We start from the raw sequence: 16,527 nt of genomic DNA, 5'->3' as shown, positions 1-16,527 counted from the left end.
CAAAATGTCTTTAGAATGGGAGGGTGGATCAGAAATGCTTTCACAGAAAAGGTGACCATCTTAAAGAATGCAATGGATGTGTTTTAATGATGCAAAATGGAGGACTTGCCCATCAAAAGTGACCCCTTCGTCATTGCCTGGGGGTACTTTCCTTGGCCCTTGCATTGCCACAGTGCATGGAAGAAGGTTGCAGGGCCTTGGTTCAGTCTCAGATTCAACTGGACTGCTGCAGAGTACCAGCAAAATCAAGTGGTTGAAATGATTGTCCGTGTGTATGACTGGGGGATTGTGCTAAAATGCAGATTCTGATTCATTCGACTTGGGATAAGGCCTGAGCATCTGCATTTCTAATAAAGAGCCGGTGATGCTGATACTGCTGGTCTGTGGGTCACACTTTGAAAAGCACAAGTATAGGACCAACAATGAATTCCTTTATATAACTCTGAAAATTTCCATATCAAAATGGTGTGTATGTGTGCATGTCCATGTTAAGCTAGTGATGGTGATGGGGGTACTAAGACTGTTGAGCCAGATGTCCTCTGAAAGCATGAGCTGGCTTGGGAGAACTATACATGGAGTCTAATAGCATTTGGTATCCTAGTTCCCCTTATTAAACAATGGCATTTCATTTGGGTCCAAGCCTGGAAGTTTTGTACAGGGGTTATCTGTGATACTTTTTTAATTCTTTTTTCCCCTGAAATCTCAGTAGAGCAAAACTTGGCTTGCATTATTAGATGAATTATGACTAAAAATTCTATTTTCTTTTCTGTAGCAATAAAAATGTGCTCATAACCCCTTCAGAATTCACTGCTGAACGTTTGGGCAGTTTCTGCAAAGCTGCTTCAGGGTGTTTCACAAATCTATATGGACCTGATTGCAAGGGATTCTGTTTCAAAGTCTGGTTGCTAAGCTTTTCTAGTTTATTTCACAGTAGAGCATTTTTGTTGCTTTTCTACTGTTTCAGCATTCAGTGGTTCAGTAAGGACTTACTGAAGACCTACTTTGTGCAAAAAAGGTCCTGGGGACTAGAAAGATGCATATATCCTGGTCAGACTGACCTGGGTGTAAATTCCAGTTCTACCGTGTAGAAACCACATAGCTTTGGGAAGGTTTATATGGCCTCGGCCTCAATTGTCTCATCTGTAAAATTGGGATAATAATGAATTTTAATGTGTAAGAATCACACAAGATAATGTATGTAAGGTTCTTAGCATGGGATCTGTAAAGACTAAATAAAATTAGTGATAGTGACTATTATATTATTATGGTAGCTACATTGAAGAACATCAAAGACCTAGCACTAGACCCTAAATTCTACAAATGTTGCAATATCTCATTGTTGAAAACATATTCTGAGATATAAATAATCTGCTTTATATAGAGAGAGCATTGTGTGTGTGTGTGTGTGTGTGTGTTTTTTCTATAGCCTCTAGAAACTGACACATAGTCTTACAATCTTGGTTAATATTCAAAACAAAGATTTTATTTGAGAAGAAAAACGACTGGGAAGGGAGCTTGAGTTTATGAAATAAATAATGTGCCAAAAGGAGCTCCTAGAAACATGGAACTCTTAAATTCCTGAAGTCTTTTCTCATTCTTTATTTCTCCCTACAATTAGACAAAAGAATATGCTGATATTCAAGCAGTAAATGTTTGTTTTGGTCTTATTAAGGTAACCTAACTAAAGAAAAGAGAATTCCCCAGGTGAGATGTAAAACCTGATGTACTAGCTTAAGAGAGCCGGGACCCCGATGTTCATTCCACTTTATTATCCCCACCATCTAGCATACGGTGCCCGGACCATATTTATCGAAATGAGGTAAACTAGATTTTCCACTCATGGTTAAAACATGTATTTCATTAAAATAATTTGAAATAATTTAAAGCCAGTATAAATCGTAAGACCCAGTTCAGAAAGCTCAGTTGGGCTTCATAAGGTACCAGCATTTTTGCCAATGGAGAGGTGGCTAAAAATGGGGCAAAGGAGTGGGCCAGGGCTCTTTGGGGCCTGATCTTTGTGATGAGAGTGTGGAACAACATCTATGGACTAAATGAGTTAAAGTCTCAGAAACTGCTCATGAGAGATCCTCCACCAGATATGTGAATTTGGACAGTTTGTTGTTATTTTTTAAAATTATTTTTTGGGCTTCAGTTTCCCCATGTGTGAAATGAAAGGATTGTACTAAAATACACACAAGTTTAATTCTGTCTCTATCATTAAATAATTATCATTATTTTATCTTCTATCGGGCAAGGTAATTTGGCATTTAAAACTTTTATCCTCAAACCATGTTTTTGAGTCTTCAATGCTATAACTGCCTAAGACTTAGACATCTAGATGGCTATTCCTAAATCACTAATGTAAATAAAATACAGTAACCAGCATGTTATCAAAGATAAAGTTAAGGACACTAGTGGATACTATTATTATTGTTCCGTTTTACAAATAAGGAAACACAAATAGGTAAAGTAATTTGTCCAAGGTCATACACCTATCAAAGGGTGATGTCAGAATTTGACTATGGGACAGTTTGCTTTCAGGTATTACACTTTGAACCTATTTGCTGTGCTGACTCCTAAGTTTTTCATGGCGATGGGTGGACAAGACAACACACGAAAACACAGTTTAGCAAAATTTGTTCCAAAGGTGCCAAGTAGATCAACTTGGTCTCAGTAGAACAGAGATATTAGGACATAACAAGAAATGATAGAGTGATGCCAAAGGAAGTAGATGACAACTGATGGAGAAAGAGCATGGTGGAAAGAATAGAAGTTTATAATTAGGCAGAACTGAACTCTAAGTTCAGTTTTGCCACTTCCTAGATGTAGCGTCTTGCAACAGTCATTTAACCAAATCTCAGGTCTTTTATCTGTAAAATGGTCATAATATTATAAACTGCTCAGGGTTGTTATGAGGATTAAATGAGATTAGACATATAACTGTATATAATATTCTATATTCTATAATTAGATATCCTCGATATATATAATATATATGCATACATATAAAAAATGAGAGTGTCTACACTGGGGTGGAAGGAGGTCATGAGAGGATCATGGGAGATTTGCAAAGGTAGAAATTACATGTTCAAAATAGTTTTCACCATACTATCTTAGAATACGCTTGATATTCTTTGGATGCCTGATCTAAGAGGATGCTTCCTCTCCCCATCTGGATTGTAAATCCCTTGAAGACAAAGAAAGGCCCTTCTGTGGTCTGTGTCCCCACGATAGCCAGGTGGTACTAGATACATGATGGCAAAAAGTAAGTGCTTCACGAGTGATATTTTGAGGGTATCCCTGCATATCTGTATTTGGAATAAAGTAGCAACAGACTGGGAAAAAGGAGATTAGCTAGGAGGCTGCTGGGGACAAGAGAAACATTTCCACTTTACATCTACCCAGTCAGCAGTTCAGAATCTGTATTGATTTGCCTTTTAAAATGAATATTAATATTCCTTTAAAAATATGGGTGAGAGACTAAACAAATTGGACCTTGGATTTATTTACTAAGATTCAGTCCCTGATTATTCTCTTTAAATCATCCTGCTGCCATACTGCAGGCCCTTCCAAGCATTAATATTAATGTTGCCTTGCTTCTGGTCGAGGCTGGTGGATGTGGCATTTCGTAATTCAGATGTAAAAGTGAAAAGGGTCTCACAATTTCAACTCCAGTGCCTTTACTGGGCCATGTGAGGAAAAAGGGAAATTGGAGTACCCCACAACGATTCAAAAATTAATAACATTTTTCTTAAGATATTTAATCCCTTGTGAGAATGTTCCGGATTTCCGTTTGATCAAAAGGATGTGTAATGTCCAGTTTTGGTTCTAATCACACTTGTGTGGACATAGTTTTAATACAGTTTTTTTTTTGTAGTTGAATTTATCCTTTCATTCATTCATCCAACAGATATTTATTCTGTGCCTGGCATTCACCAAGCTGGAGATAGTCATGAACCAAAGTCCCTGCACTCGGCACAGTTTGAATCTATTCCTCTCAGTCTAGTAGAAACACAAAGTCAAACTGTAATTAGTTTACTGGACGGATGATAATTGAGCACCCAGTAAATCATGCGCTGAGTACTGGAGTTATCTCCCAGTGAATAACACGGGATCTCTCTCAGGGAGCTATCGGTCTAGTGGAGGGAGCCGACACACAAACAGAAAACAGAGGGTGATAAAGGGTATCCTGGAAGGAAGTAGCAGCTAGCCAGGGGAATGTCCGGGAAGATGGGAGGGGAAAGGTATTTCAACACAAAAAGCACCATGTGAAAAAGACGGAAGGCAAAAGAGAGTATGGAGAATGCTAACAGAGAACCAAAAGTAAGTAAGAATGCAGGAGTCTAAGAATGGAGTACAGAAACCAAAGGGAAGTAGTCCAGGAGGTTGGAGAGATAAGAAAGTTCTGGAATGTGAGAGCCTAGTGTGCCACATCAAGGCATTTGGACTTGATCCCTAATTACAGGAAAAGTTTCTCCTCTAGTGCAGGGATCAAGCCTGTCCTGCTTTATTTCTGTGCCTTTAGTGCCTAGTAAAGGCTGAATAAGTACTGCGCGAGTGAGGGGATGAGCTGAATGCAGAGGAACTGGGGCAAGGTGTAGGGATGGTGATGCCGCGAGCTGCTTTTCGTCAGAAAGAGTGCTCTGTGTGGATGTGCTCATTGGGCACAAGGCTGAGGCCAGCGAGCTTGTTAGTAGACCGTTGCATTGATCCCAGCAAGCCAATACGGTGTGTAAACTAGGATGGTGGCAGTGGCAATGAGGTTTTCCGCCAGTTGGGAGGAGGGACACTTCTTTGCTGCCTTCTGTGTAATCTTCATGGGGTTAAATGATTTGTTTTTGATTTTAGTTTGTTTACTTGTTGGTTGTTTTCTTGCAGAGTTCTTGAATTTTTATTCCTTCCTTTTTGTTTTTCCTTCTTGACCCGTTAGGAGTCCCCCACCTTCAAAATGTGCTTGCTTGGTCGCAATATCAGCATCAGGCACCTGGCAGACACTCTAAAGACAAGTTGTGTTTTAGTAGCTGACGTCATCTGGAAGTATTTAGTCTTTGATTCCACAAACATTCTCCTTTTAATGTGTCTCATTTAGATAATCAGTATTAGCTTGGTATTGAGCTGTGGTTCAGAGGTCCTTGCTTACACTACGATCTTTAGGTCCCAGATCTGTATTAACAAAACCCTTCTTCAGGCCTTGCTTTCCTCCAATATTATCTGCTTACTGGTTGCAGAAGTGATTGAGTGCCACAGCGTCTCTCTACACTCCTGATGCCCTGCATCCCTCTACCCTTTGCTGGCTTATTTCCCATTGATAAAATCCACATTCTCTGTACTCCCTGACAAGGGAATTGTAAACTCCTTGCGGTGGGGAGTTACTCCCTGTTTGAAATCCAAACTGACAAAGATTTCCACATTTCAGATTGCCGTGAAGTTCTCTATGTAAACCTATTACAAAATGTCCCTTGAGGCAGTCAAAGCAAACTATTAGGGCTGAGAGAAAAAAAAAAAAAAAAAGTTCTAAGGGGGCTTTTCAGAGAGTCTTGAAAGTATCTCCCCGCAAGTAATTTTTAATCTCTCCCCAAAATTAAATATCTGTGCAGGTGATACAAATGATATAGAGTTTAACAGAGAGAGAGATCATATCCTGTAGCATTTTTAAGAAGGAGCTTGTTTTCGTGCTGGCCTCTGATGGATGGGATGCTGGGTTACTGAACACTAGAGGAGAGGGATTCCTGATAGAAGGAAATGCAAAGACAAGGTGCAGAGGGGAGGAAAGCATGAGGTTCAGTAGAATGTGGTCGTAGGATCAGTGTGGACGGATGGTAGGAGGTGGAATAGAAAACTACGTTTTAGGTTATAGTGTGGAGAGTCTTGTGTGAAGGGTCTGCTCTTACTTAGCGAAGAATAGGTGCAAAGTGGAAGAGCACTGCTATGGGAGGAGCAGTCTCTGCGTGCTCTGGTTAGGAACAGAAAGCTCCACGTGGGAGGTGGAGTCTTTGTAACAATCCTTGATCGTTCACATGAAGTGTGAAGGGCAGTTCACTCAGATGGCAGAACAGCGTGCTGAGAGACGTAGCTGTGTCAGGGCACCAGGGACACGGGGAAATTTTTCAACCTCCATGTATATATCTCTGCTTGATTCTTTGTAGGCCTTTTATTTAGTGAGACAGAAAGATGAAAGCAAAGCAAGAAGCCAAAAAACACTGGCATACCCAAAAGCAAGACAGGGGAGTTATGGGTAACGGGTGGGGTGGTGACTGCCAACATCTATTTACGCCTCAGTCATCAAGTGTAATTGTGTCCTGGGTTCCCTGACATGTCGAATCATAAGCTCGAACATTTGCATGTCAATGTTCTCTTCCACTGATGTGTTTTCATCATATTTACTTCCCATCCCCGCTCACCTTCTGTCACCCTGGTACAACTTCCCCTGCTCATGGGACTTTGATTTCTTTTTTCAAACCACCTTGTTCCCATTTGGGCCTTTTATGACCCTCACTCTCTGTCTATAATGAGGCCATGCTAATTCGTGCTGTGAGCTGATGAGTTTTCTTTCAGCGGGGAGAGAGGTCATGAGACACGGCAAGGGGATGTTTCTTTCTTCCTGCGGCTGCTGCTCTAGAGGTCTGACCGATTTACTCTCATTGTCATTGGATGGGTTCCCGGAGAAACGAGTGGCTGAATCTGTCTGGGTTACAGGCAGGGAGGAGGGCGTGCAGGGATGGAAAAGGCTGAGGATGGGAGTAGAGCAGGAGGGAGGACGGACGGGGGGTGGGCAGTGCCATTTGGCCTATTGAAATACCATCCGCTCTGTCAGTGAGGGACAGAGGCCAACAATTTGTGTGACATGATTAGTACAGGAAAGCCAATTAAACAGTTATTAGAGGGAGGCAATCAATTGGCACCTGGCAGTAGGCTGTGAGAAGATCTGTCAGTCTCCTTTATTAATTGAAGAAATGCCTTCAGGGGAGCCCTAAATATGCTTAGCTAGTTACGCTGAAGGCCCAGTCTCTTAGCATGTAACCTATCATTATTATTAGCAGTAATACAATAATAACAATAACAATAATATTAATAGCAAATAATATTTTCTCTGGAATGGTAGGTCATAGAGAGTGTTTTATTACTATTGTTATTACTGTTATTATTACTGTGAGAAATGTATCTCTCTCACGCTGGGCTCTAACTATCATCTTTATGAGTACTATATATTCTTTTATTTAGGCAAAAGGATTTGTTTGTGAGGGGAATTTTCCCTTTCCTGCCTCACTACTCTGAAGCTTAACTGTTCGTAAGAGAAGCACCCCAGACTAAGAAGAGGGTGTTAAATGTCATCAGTAGAAAGTTGCATTCTCAAATAATGCAGCAAGGCAGCTGCAATGTCACTGAATGCACAATGGCATAAAAGCATGAATTTTGAGTTTTCTTTCATTTATTTCATCCAAGCGTAACCTGGGCAATGACTAGCTGTCTTGTGGCAGGAATTTCAGCGTCAGATAAGAAATGGACGGGTCCTTCTAACCCTGAAAATCAGCAATCCTCTGTTTGATGGAGCTATATGAAAAATGACCAGATGATTAAGAGAAAGCTATGCTACTTCTGGAAAAATAGCACTGCTGGATTCTTGCTTCAAATAATCAAAAAGAGATCTTCTTTCAGTGAGCTTCCTAACCCTTGCCCAGTGAAGGCAATGTTAGGAAGTCGACCTCTATCAAAACTAATGCTTGGGCTAAGGAAGAAAGTTAAGGATTATTCTCCTGCTGCTTAGGACATTATGTGAGCATCTCAGGTAGGATGCAGACGTTATATATACCTAGCAATCAATTGAGAGTAACTCCTAGCAGCTGAGATCCAGAGTGGGCTGGAAAATTTTAGGTAGGTGTGTGAGTGTGTGTGTGTGTGTGTGTGCGTGTGTGGTGAGAAACACACACAAAATGGATGTGTAACACACACAAAAAAACTCCCCTCTTTTCAAACCTCCATCATTTTCTCCCTATTTGTCTCCAAGGGCAAGTTTCTTTACCCCAATTTGTGAGCTACTTTCTTTCTTTGTCCTTTGTCATAGAAAGAGTCACCTTCTAGGCCAGTGCGTCTTAACTTGATCTCAATTTTAGTGTGTATTTGAATCACTGGGGACTTTATTAAAATGGAGGTTCTCATTCAGTGCATCTTAGGTGGGGCTTGACATTGTGCATCCCTAACAAACTCTTAGGTGATGGAGATGATGTTAGTCAGTGGACTAACTTGGAGTAGGAAGGCTTTAAACTGGCCCACATGTCTCTTTTATTTTTGCCTTTTCTAAAGAGTGACTAAAGAATAAATTGACCTTCTTCCTTTTTCTCCTGGTCTCCACCAGAAGTGGAGTAAGAGGGGTAGCTACATGGCTAAGCATAAATGATTCACACAGGAGGAAACAGCAGTGAACTAGGGTACCAGCCCTATTCTCTTGCCTCGCAGGTTTGACTTATGGAGGCCAGAGGCAGAGAATGATTCAGAATTTTATCAGTTCAGTAACCAAAAGAGTTGGTGAACGTAGATTAAAGCTCTAAAGACTTGAGATTCTATAAACCTGCATATATGAAAATCCATGTAGGTCAAAGATCCTAAGGCATGTTTTCTTATGTTATTAAGAAGCAATGCTCTGCAAAACCCTTACTACCAGCTTACAGGAAATTTGACAGTAGGTGGTATGTTATACCCTATAATTTTATATCACATTAAACTTCTCCTTTACAAGGCACACAAAAGAATTGTGCAGAAATGGAGAAACAGAGATAGAAAGGGGGTAGAAAAGTTGTGCCAGTTAGACTTAAATTGCTACGCTGGGTGATGAGAAGGAAGGATAAAGGATCTAGCATTAGACTCCAGAAATTCAAGGAAGGTAATTTTCATTGCCTATAGTGAAAATCTGTGAAGGAGTAACTCAGAGGAAAAAGAAGATGGAAACAAGGACTATGGAAGGTTGGAGTAAATTCATGTAGAGGTAGAATCAAGGGCAGATTCTTAAGGGGATGGTGGAGAAGAGAATAATTCAAAGAGAGTACCACAAACTTTGCTTGATAGTGGCCAACTGATAACTTGCTTGGTGAAAGAGAGTGACCAGGCTAAAGATACGAGTTCCTATTTTAAAAGATGTTTCTACAGATAACATTTTGTTTCAGTCAAATACATTAAGAAAAAGAGCTTCCTTTTTCTTATACTTATCTTTGGGTCCCCAGAAACTAGTCCCCAGGTACTTGGCACATAATAGATGTCAAATAAATGATAAGTGTAAGGGTGGATAAATGAATAGTAATGAACAATCAAAATTCTTAGTGGTGATCGAATCTCAATGTATTGAGTGTTATTTAAAAGAGGCAGATATTTGAGCATATACTTATTTTCATAGATAGATTGATAGGTAGGTAGGTAGGTAGATAGATTGATAGGTAGATGGATGGCTAGATGGATAGATAGATAGATAATTACCCTATGTAGTATAATGGAATTTAATGTCTTTTTTTAACATCTTTATTGGAGTATAATTGCTCTACAATGGTGTGTTAGTGTTAGTTTCTGCTTTATAACAAAGTGAATCAGCCATACATATACATATATCCCCACATCCCCTCCCTCTTGGGTCTCCCTCCCACCCTCCCTATCCCATCCCTCTAGGTGGTCACAAAGCTCGGAGCTGATCTCTCTGTGCTATGTGGCTGCTTCCCACTAGCTATTGATTTTACATTTGGTAGTATATATATATCCATGCCACTCTCTCACATCGTCCCAGCTTACCCTTCCCCCCCCGTCTCCTCAAGTCCATTCTCTACATCTGCGTCTTTATTCCTGATCTGCCCCTAGGTTCTTCAAAACCATTTTTTCTTTTAGGTTCCATATATATATGTTAGCATACAATATTTGTTTTTCCCTTTCTGACTTAATTTACTCTGTATGACAGACTCTAGGTCCATCCGCCTCGCTACAAATAACTCAATTTTGTTTCTTTTTATAGCTGAGTACCATTCCATGGTATATATGTGCCACATCTTCTTTAACCATTCATCTGTCAGTGGACACTAGGTTGCTTCAATGTCCTGGCTATTGTAAATAGAGCTGCAATGAACATTGTGGTACATGACTCTTTTTGAATTATGGTTTTCTCAGGGTATATGGCCAGTAGTGGGATTCTTGGGTCATATGGTAGTTCTATTTGTAGCTTTTTAAGGAACCTCCATACTGTTCTCCATAGTGGATGTCTCAATTTACATTCCCACCAACGGTGCAAGAGGGTTCCCTTTTCTCCACACCCTCTCCAGCACTTATTGCTTGTAGAATTTTTTTTTTTTTTTTTTTTTTTTTGCGGTACGCGGGCCTCTCACTGTTGTGGCCTCTCCCATTGCGGAGCACAGGCTCCGGACGTGCAGGCTCAGCGGCCATGGCTCACGAGCCCAGCCGCTCCGCAGCATGTGGGATCTTCCCGGACCGGGGCATGAACCCGTGTCCCCTGCATCGGCAGGCGGACTCTCACCCACTGCGCCACCAGGGAAGCCCTGCTTGTAGATTTTTTGATGATGGCAATTCTGACTGGTGTGAGGTGATACCTCATTGTACTTTTGATTTGCAGTTCTCTAATGATTAGTGATGTTGAGCATCCTTTCATGTGTTTGTTGGCAATCTGTATATCTTCTTTGGAGAAATGTCTATTTAGGTCTTCTGCCCATTTTTGGATTGAGTTGTGTGTTTTCTGGATATTGAGCTGCACGAGCTGCTTGTAAATTTTGGAGATTAATCCTTTGTCAGTTGCTTTATTTGCAAATATTTTCTCCCATTCGGAGGGTAGTCTTGTCTTCGTTATGCTTTCCTTTGATGTGCAAAAGCTTTTATGTTTCATTAGGTCTCATTTGTTTATTTTTGGTTTTGTTTCCATTTCTCTAGGAGGTGGGTCAAAAAGCATCTTGCTATGATTTATATCATAGAGTGTTCTGCCTATGTTTTCCTCTAAGAGTTTTACAGTGTCTGACCTTACATTTAGGTCTTTAATCCTTGATGAGTTTATTTTTATGTATGGTGTTAGGAAGTGTTCTAATGTCATTCTTTTACATGTAGCTGTCCAGTTTTCCCAGCACCACTTATTGAAGAGGCTGTCTTTTCTCCATTGTATATTCTCACCTCCTTAATCAAAGATAAGGTGAACATATGTGCATAGGTTTATCCCTGGGCTTTCTATCCTGTTCCATTGATCTATATTTCTGTTTTTGTGCCAGTACCACACTGTCTTGATTACGGTAGCTTTGTAGTATAGTCTGAAGTCCAGGAACCCGATTCCTCCAGCTCCATTTTTCTTTCTCAAGATTGCTTTGGATATTCAGGGTCTTCTGTGTTTCCATACAAATTGTGAAATTCTTTGCTCTAGTTCTGTAAAAAATGCCATTGGTAGTTTGATAGGGATTGCATTGAATCTGTAGATTGCTTTTGGTAGTACAGTCATTTTCACAGTGTTGATTTTTCCAATCCAAGAACATGGTGTATCTCTCCATCTGTTTGTATCATCTTTAATTTCTTTCGTCAGTGTCTTATAGTTTTCTGCATACAAGTCTTTTATCTCCTTAGGTAGGTTTATTCCTAGGTATTTTATTCATTTTGTTGCAGTGGTAAATGGGAGTGTTTCCTTAATTTCCCTTTCAGATATTTCATCATTAGTGTATAGGGATGCAAGAGATTTCTGTGCATTAATTTTGTATCCTGCTACTTTACCAAATTCATTGATTAGCTCTAGTAGTTTTCTGGTAGCATCTTTAGGATTCTCTATGTATAGTATCATGTCATCTGCAAACAGTGACAGCTTCACTTCTTCTTTTCCAATTTGGATTCCTTTTATTTCCTTTTCTTCTCTGATTGCTGTGGCTAAAACTTCCAAAACTATGTTGAATAATAATGGTGAGAGGGGCAACCTTGTCTTGTTCCTGATCTTAGAGGAAATGGTTTCAGTTTTTCACCATTGAGAACAATGTTGTCTGTGGGTTTGTCATATATAGCCTTTATTATGTTGAGGTAGATTCCCTCTATGCCTACTTTCTGGAGGTTTTTTTTTTTATCATAAATCGGTGTTGAATTTTGTCGAAAACTTTCTCTGCATCTATTGAGATGATCATATGGTTTTTCTCCTTCAATTTGTTAATATGGTGTATCACATTGATTGATATGCATATATTGAAGAATCCTTGCATTCCTGGGATAAACCCCACTTGATCATGGTGTATTTTCCTTTCAATGTGCTGCTGGAATATGTTTGCTAGTATTTTGTTGAGGATTTTTGCGTCTATGTTCATCAGTGATATTGGCCTGTAGTTTTCTTTCTTTGTGACATCTTTGTCTGGTTTTGGTTTCAGGGTGATGGTGGCCTTGTAGAATGAGTTTGGGAGTGTTCCTCCCTCTGCTATATTTTGGAAGAGTTTGAGAAGGATAGGTGTTAGCTCCTCTCTAAATGTTTAATAGAAATCGCCTGTGAAGCCATCTGGTCCTGGGCTTTTGTTTGTTGGAACATTTTTAATCACAGTCTCAATTTCAGTGCTTGTAATTTATCTGTTTATATTTTCTATTTCTTCGTGGTTCAGTCTCAGAAGGTTGTACTTTTCTAAGAATTTGTCCATTTCTTCCAGGTTGTCCATTTTATTGGCATAGAGTTGCTTGTTGTAATCTCTCATGATCCTTTGTATTTCTGCAGTGTCAGTTGTTACTTCCCCTTTTTCATTTCTAAATCTATTGATTTGAGTCTTCTCCCTTTTTTTCTTGATGAGTCTAGCTAATGGTTTATCAATTTTGTTTATCTTCTCAAAGAACCAGCTTTTAGTTTTATTGATCTTTACTATTGTTTCCTTCATTTCTTTTTCATTTATTTCTGATCTGATCTTTATGATTTCTTTCCTTCTGCTAACCTTGGGTTTTTTTTTTGTTGTTGTTCTTCTTTCTCTAATTACTTTAGGTGTAATATTAGGTTGTTTATTTGAGATGTTTTTTGTTTCTTGAGGTAGGATTGTATTGTTTTAACCTTCCCTCTTAGAACTGCTTTTGTTGCATCCCATAGGTTTTGGGTTGTCGTGTTTTCATTGTCATTTGTTTCTATGTATTTTTTGATTTCCTCTTTGATTTCTTCAGTGATCTCTTGGTTATTTAGTAGTTTATTGTTCAGCCTCCATGTGTTTGTATTTTTTACAGATTTTTTCCTGTAATCGATATCTAGTGTCATAGCATTGTGGTCAGAAAAGATACTTGATATATTTCAATTTTCTTAAATTTACGAAGGCTTGATTTGTGACCCAAGATATGATTATCCTGGAGAATGTTCCATGAGCACTTGAGAAGTAAGTGTATTCTCTTGTTTTTTGATGGAAAGTCCTATAAATATCAATTAAGTCCATCTTGTTTAAATTGTCATTTAAAACTTGTGTTTCCTTATTTATTTTCACTTTGGATGATCTGTCCATTGATGAAAGTGAGGTGTTAAAGTCCCCTACTATGATTATGTTACTGTCGATTTCCCCCTTTATGGCTGTTAGAATTTGCCTTATGTATTGAGGTGCTCCTATGTTGGGTGCATAATTATTTATAATTGTTATATCTTCTTGTTTGACTGATCCCTTGATCATTATGTTGTGTCCTTATTTGTCTCTTGTAATAGTCTTTATTTTAAAGTGCATTCTGTCTGATATGAGCATTGCTACTCCAGCTTTCTTTTGATTTTCATTTGCGTGGAGTATCTTTTTCTAATCCCTCACTTTCAGTCTGTATGTTTCCCTAGGTCTGAAGTGGTTCTCTTGTAGACAGCATATATGCAGGTCTTGTTTTTGTATCCATTCAGCCATTTTGTGTCTTTTGGCTGGAGCATTTAATCCACTTACATTTAAGGTAGTTATCAATATGTATGTTCCTATTACCATTTCCTTAATTGTTTTGGGTTTGTTATTGTAGGTCTTTTCCTTCTCTTGTGTTTCCTGCCTAGAGAAGTTCCTTTAGCATTTGTTGTAAAGCTGGTTTGGTGGTGCTGAATTCTCTTAGCTTTTGCTTGTCTGTAAAGGTTTTAATTTTACCATCAAATCTGAATGAGATCCCTGCTGGGTAGAGTAATCTTGGTTGTAGATTTTTCCCCTTCATCACTTTAAATATGTCCTGCCACTCCCTTCTGGCTTGGAGAGTTTCTGCTGAAAGATCAGCGGTTAACCTTATGGGGATTCCCTTGTATGTTATTTGTTGTTTTTCTCTTGCTGCTTTTAATATTTTTTTTCTTTTTATTTAATTTTTGATAGTTTGATTAATGTGAGTCTTTGCGTGTTTCTCCTTGGATTTATCTTGTGTGTGACTCTCTGTACTTCCTGGAGTTGATTGACTATATCCTTTCCCATATCTGGGGAGTTTTCAACTATAATCTCTTCAAATGTTTTCTCAGTCACTTTTTTTTTCTCTTCTTCTTCTGGGACCCTTATAATTCAAATGTTGTGTTTAATGTTGTCTGAGAGGTCTCTGAGGCTCTCCTCAATTCTTTTCATTCTTTTTTTCTTTATTCTGCTCTGTGGTAGTTATTTCTACTCTGTTATCTTCCAGGTCACTGATCTGTTCTTCTGCCTCATTTATTCTGCTGTGGATTCCTTCTAGAGAATTTTTAATTTCATTTATTGTGTTGCTCATCGTTTTGTTTGCTCTTTAGTTCTTCTAGGTTTTGTTAAATGTTTCCTGTATTTTCTCCATCCTATTTCCAAGGATTTGGATCATTACTCTGAATTCTTTTTCAGGTAGACTACTTATTTCCTTTTCAAGTTTTTGGTCTGGTGGGGTTTTGCCTTCTTCCGTCATCTGCTGTGTGTTTCTGTGTCTTCTTATTTTGCTTAACTTACTGTGTTTGGGGTGTCCTTTTCGCAGGCTGCAGGTTTGTAGTTCCCATTGTTTTTGGTGTCTACCCCTGGAGGCTAAGGTTCGTTCAGTAGGTTTTGTAGGCTTCCTGGTGGAGGGGACTGGTGCCTGTGTTCTGGTGGATGAGGCTAGATCTTTTCTTTTCTGTAGGCAGGACCACATCCGGTAGGGGGTTTAGGGTGTCTGTGACCTTATGGTTTTAGGCAGCCTGTCTGCTAATGGCTGGGCTTGTGTTCCTGTCTTGCTAGTTGTTTGGCTAGCAAACACTGTAGCTTGCTGGTCGTTGAGTGGATGTGGGTCTTAAGAGTTGAGATGGAGATCTCTGGGAGAGCTTTCACCATTTGATATTACATGGAGCTGGGAGATCTCTGGTGGACGCTTGTCGTGAACTTGGCTTTCCCACCTCAGAGGCACAAGCCTGACACCTGGCCGGAGCACGAAGACTCTGTCAGCCATATGGCTTTTGGGAAGTCTGAGGTCTTCTGCCAGCATTCAGGAGGTGTTCTGTTTGAGTTGTTCCACATGTGGATGTATTTCTGATGTATTTTTGGGGAGGAGTATGATCTCCACGTCTTACTCCTCCACCATCTTGAAGGTCTCTCAGTGTGTTGTTTTGGTAAGTATAGGGGTGTGCGGGAAAGTTAGGATAACTTGGAGAAGGTGTGGGTTAAAGAAAAACAGATATTCATGTTAAATGTGCTTACAACATAAACGAACAAAAAACAAAGGGGTGGAAGGAAACTTTTAGGGGGGATGGGTATTTTATTACCTTGATTGTAGTGACAGTTTTATGAATGGATGCAAATCTCCAAACTCATTAAATTATATACATTAAATATGTGCAGTTGTTTTATAGATTAACTATCCCTCAATAATGCTGTTTCAAAAAGTCAATGATAATATACAGGAGAAATGTATAGAGAATTCCAACCGGGAAAATAAAAAGTACTTATCTCCCTCCTCCAACAAAAAAGAAAAAAACTACCCAGATACTTATTCCTTTAATATTGGTGCTAATATCACATGCATCAAGGAAATAGAAGAGGAAAAGCTTCTTATTTTCCTGTGGAAATAACAAGGAAGGCAGCAATCTTTGGCCCGCTACTTTCCATTTTTCTAAGGAGAAGAAAAACCTCAAGTTGTCTATTCTGTATCCCTTCAAAAACTCTGTTATGCTGGAATGCTAAGACTGTGGGAGTTGTCAGTCAAGTCAGTCCAGATGGCAAAGATTCTTGCTCTGTCTCTCCCACCCATCTTCCCATCCTAAGTAAGCATAAGGGTGCAGCAAGGGCATCACTCAGTGGGGACAACCAGCAGGAACCTGACAGAGCACAGCATATCTGTATTCACTGGGACCCTCAGAGCCCCATTTGATTTCAGCCACAACAATATAATGCATTTCAGCAGCATAAATATGTGATAGAAATATTATCAATTGAACGACAGCTGTGAGAGGGACTGAGGGAGGGGCCTCTGTGGAGATATTCCAGATCTCCCCTGAGACATCAAATTTGGGTTTAAATCTGAAGAAGATGCAGGTGCTTTTCTTTATAACCAAAATAATCTTTGTGATATTCTACATGTTGTTTATTATCTTTTTCTAAGTTTTTGGTTTTCCACATCTCTTTGTGTCTCACACCAAGAAAA

Source organism: Leucopleurus acutus (genome assembly GCF_964270905.1).
Source record: "Leucopleurus acutus genome assembly, chromosome: 5".
Lineage (NCBI taxonomy): Eukaryota > Metazoa > Chordata > Mammalia > Artiodactyla > Delphinidae > Leucopleurus > Leucopleurus acutus.
This window is presented reverse-complemented; position numbering follows the sequence as displayed.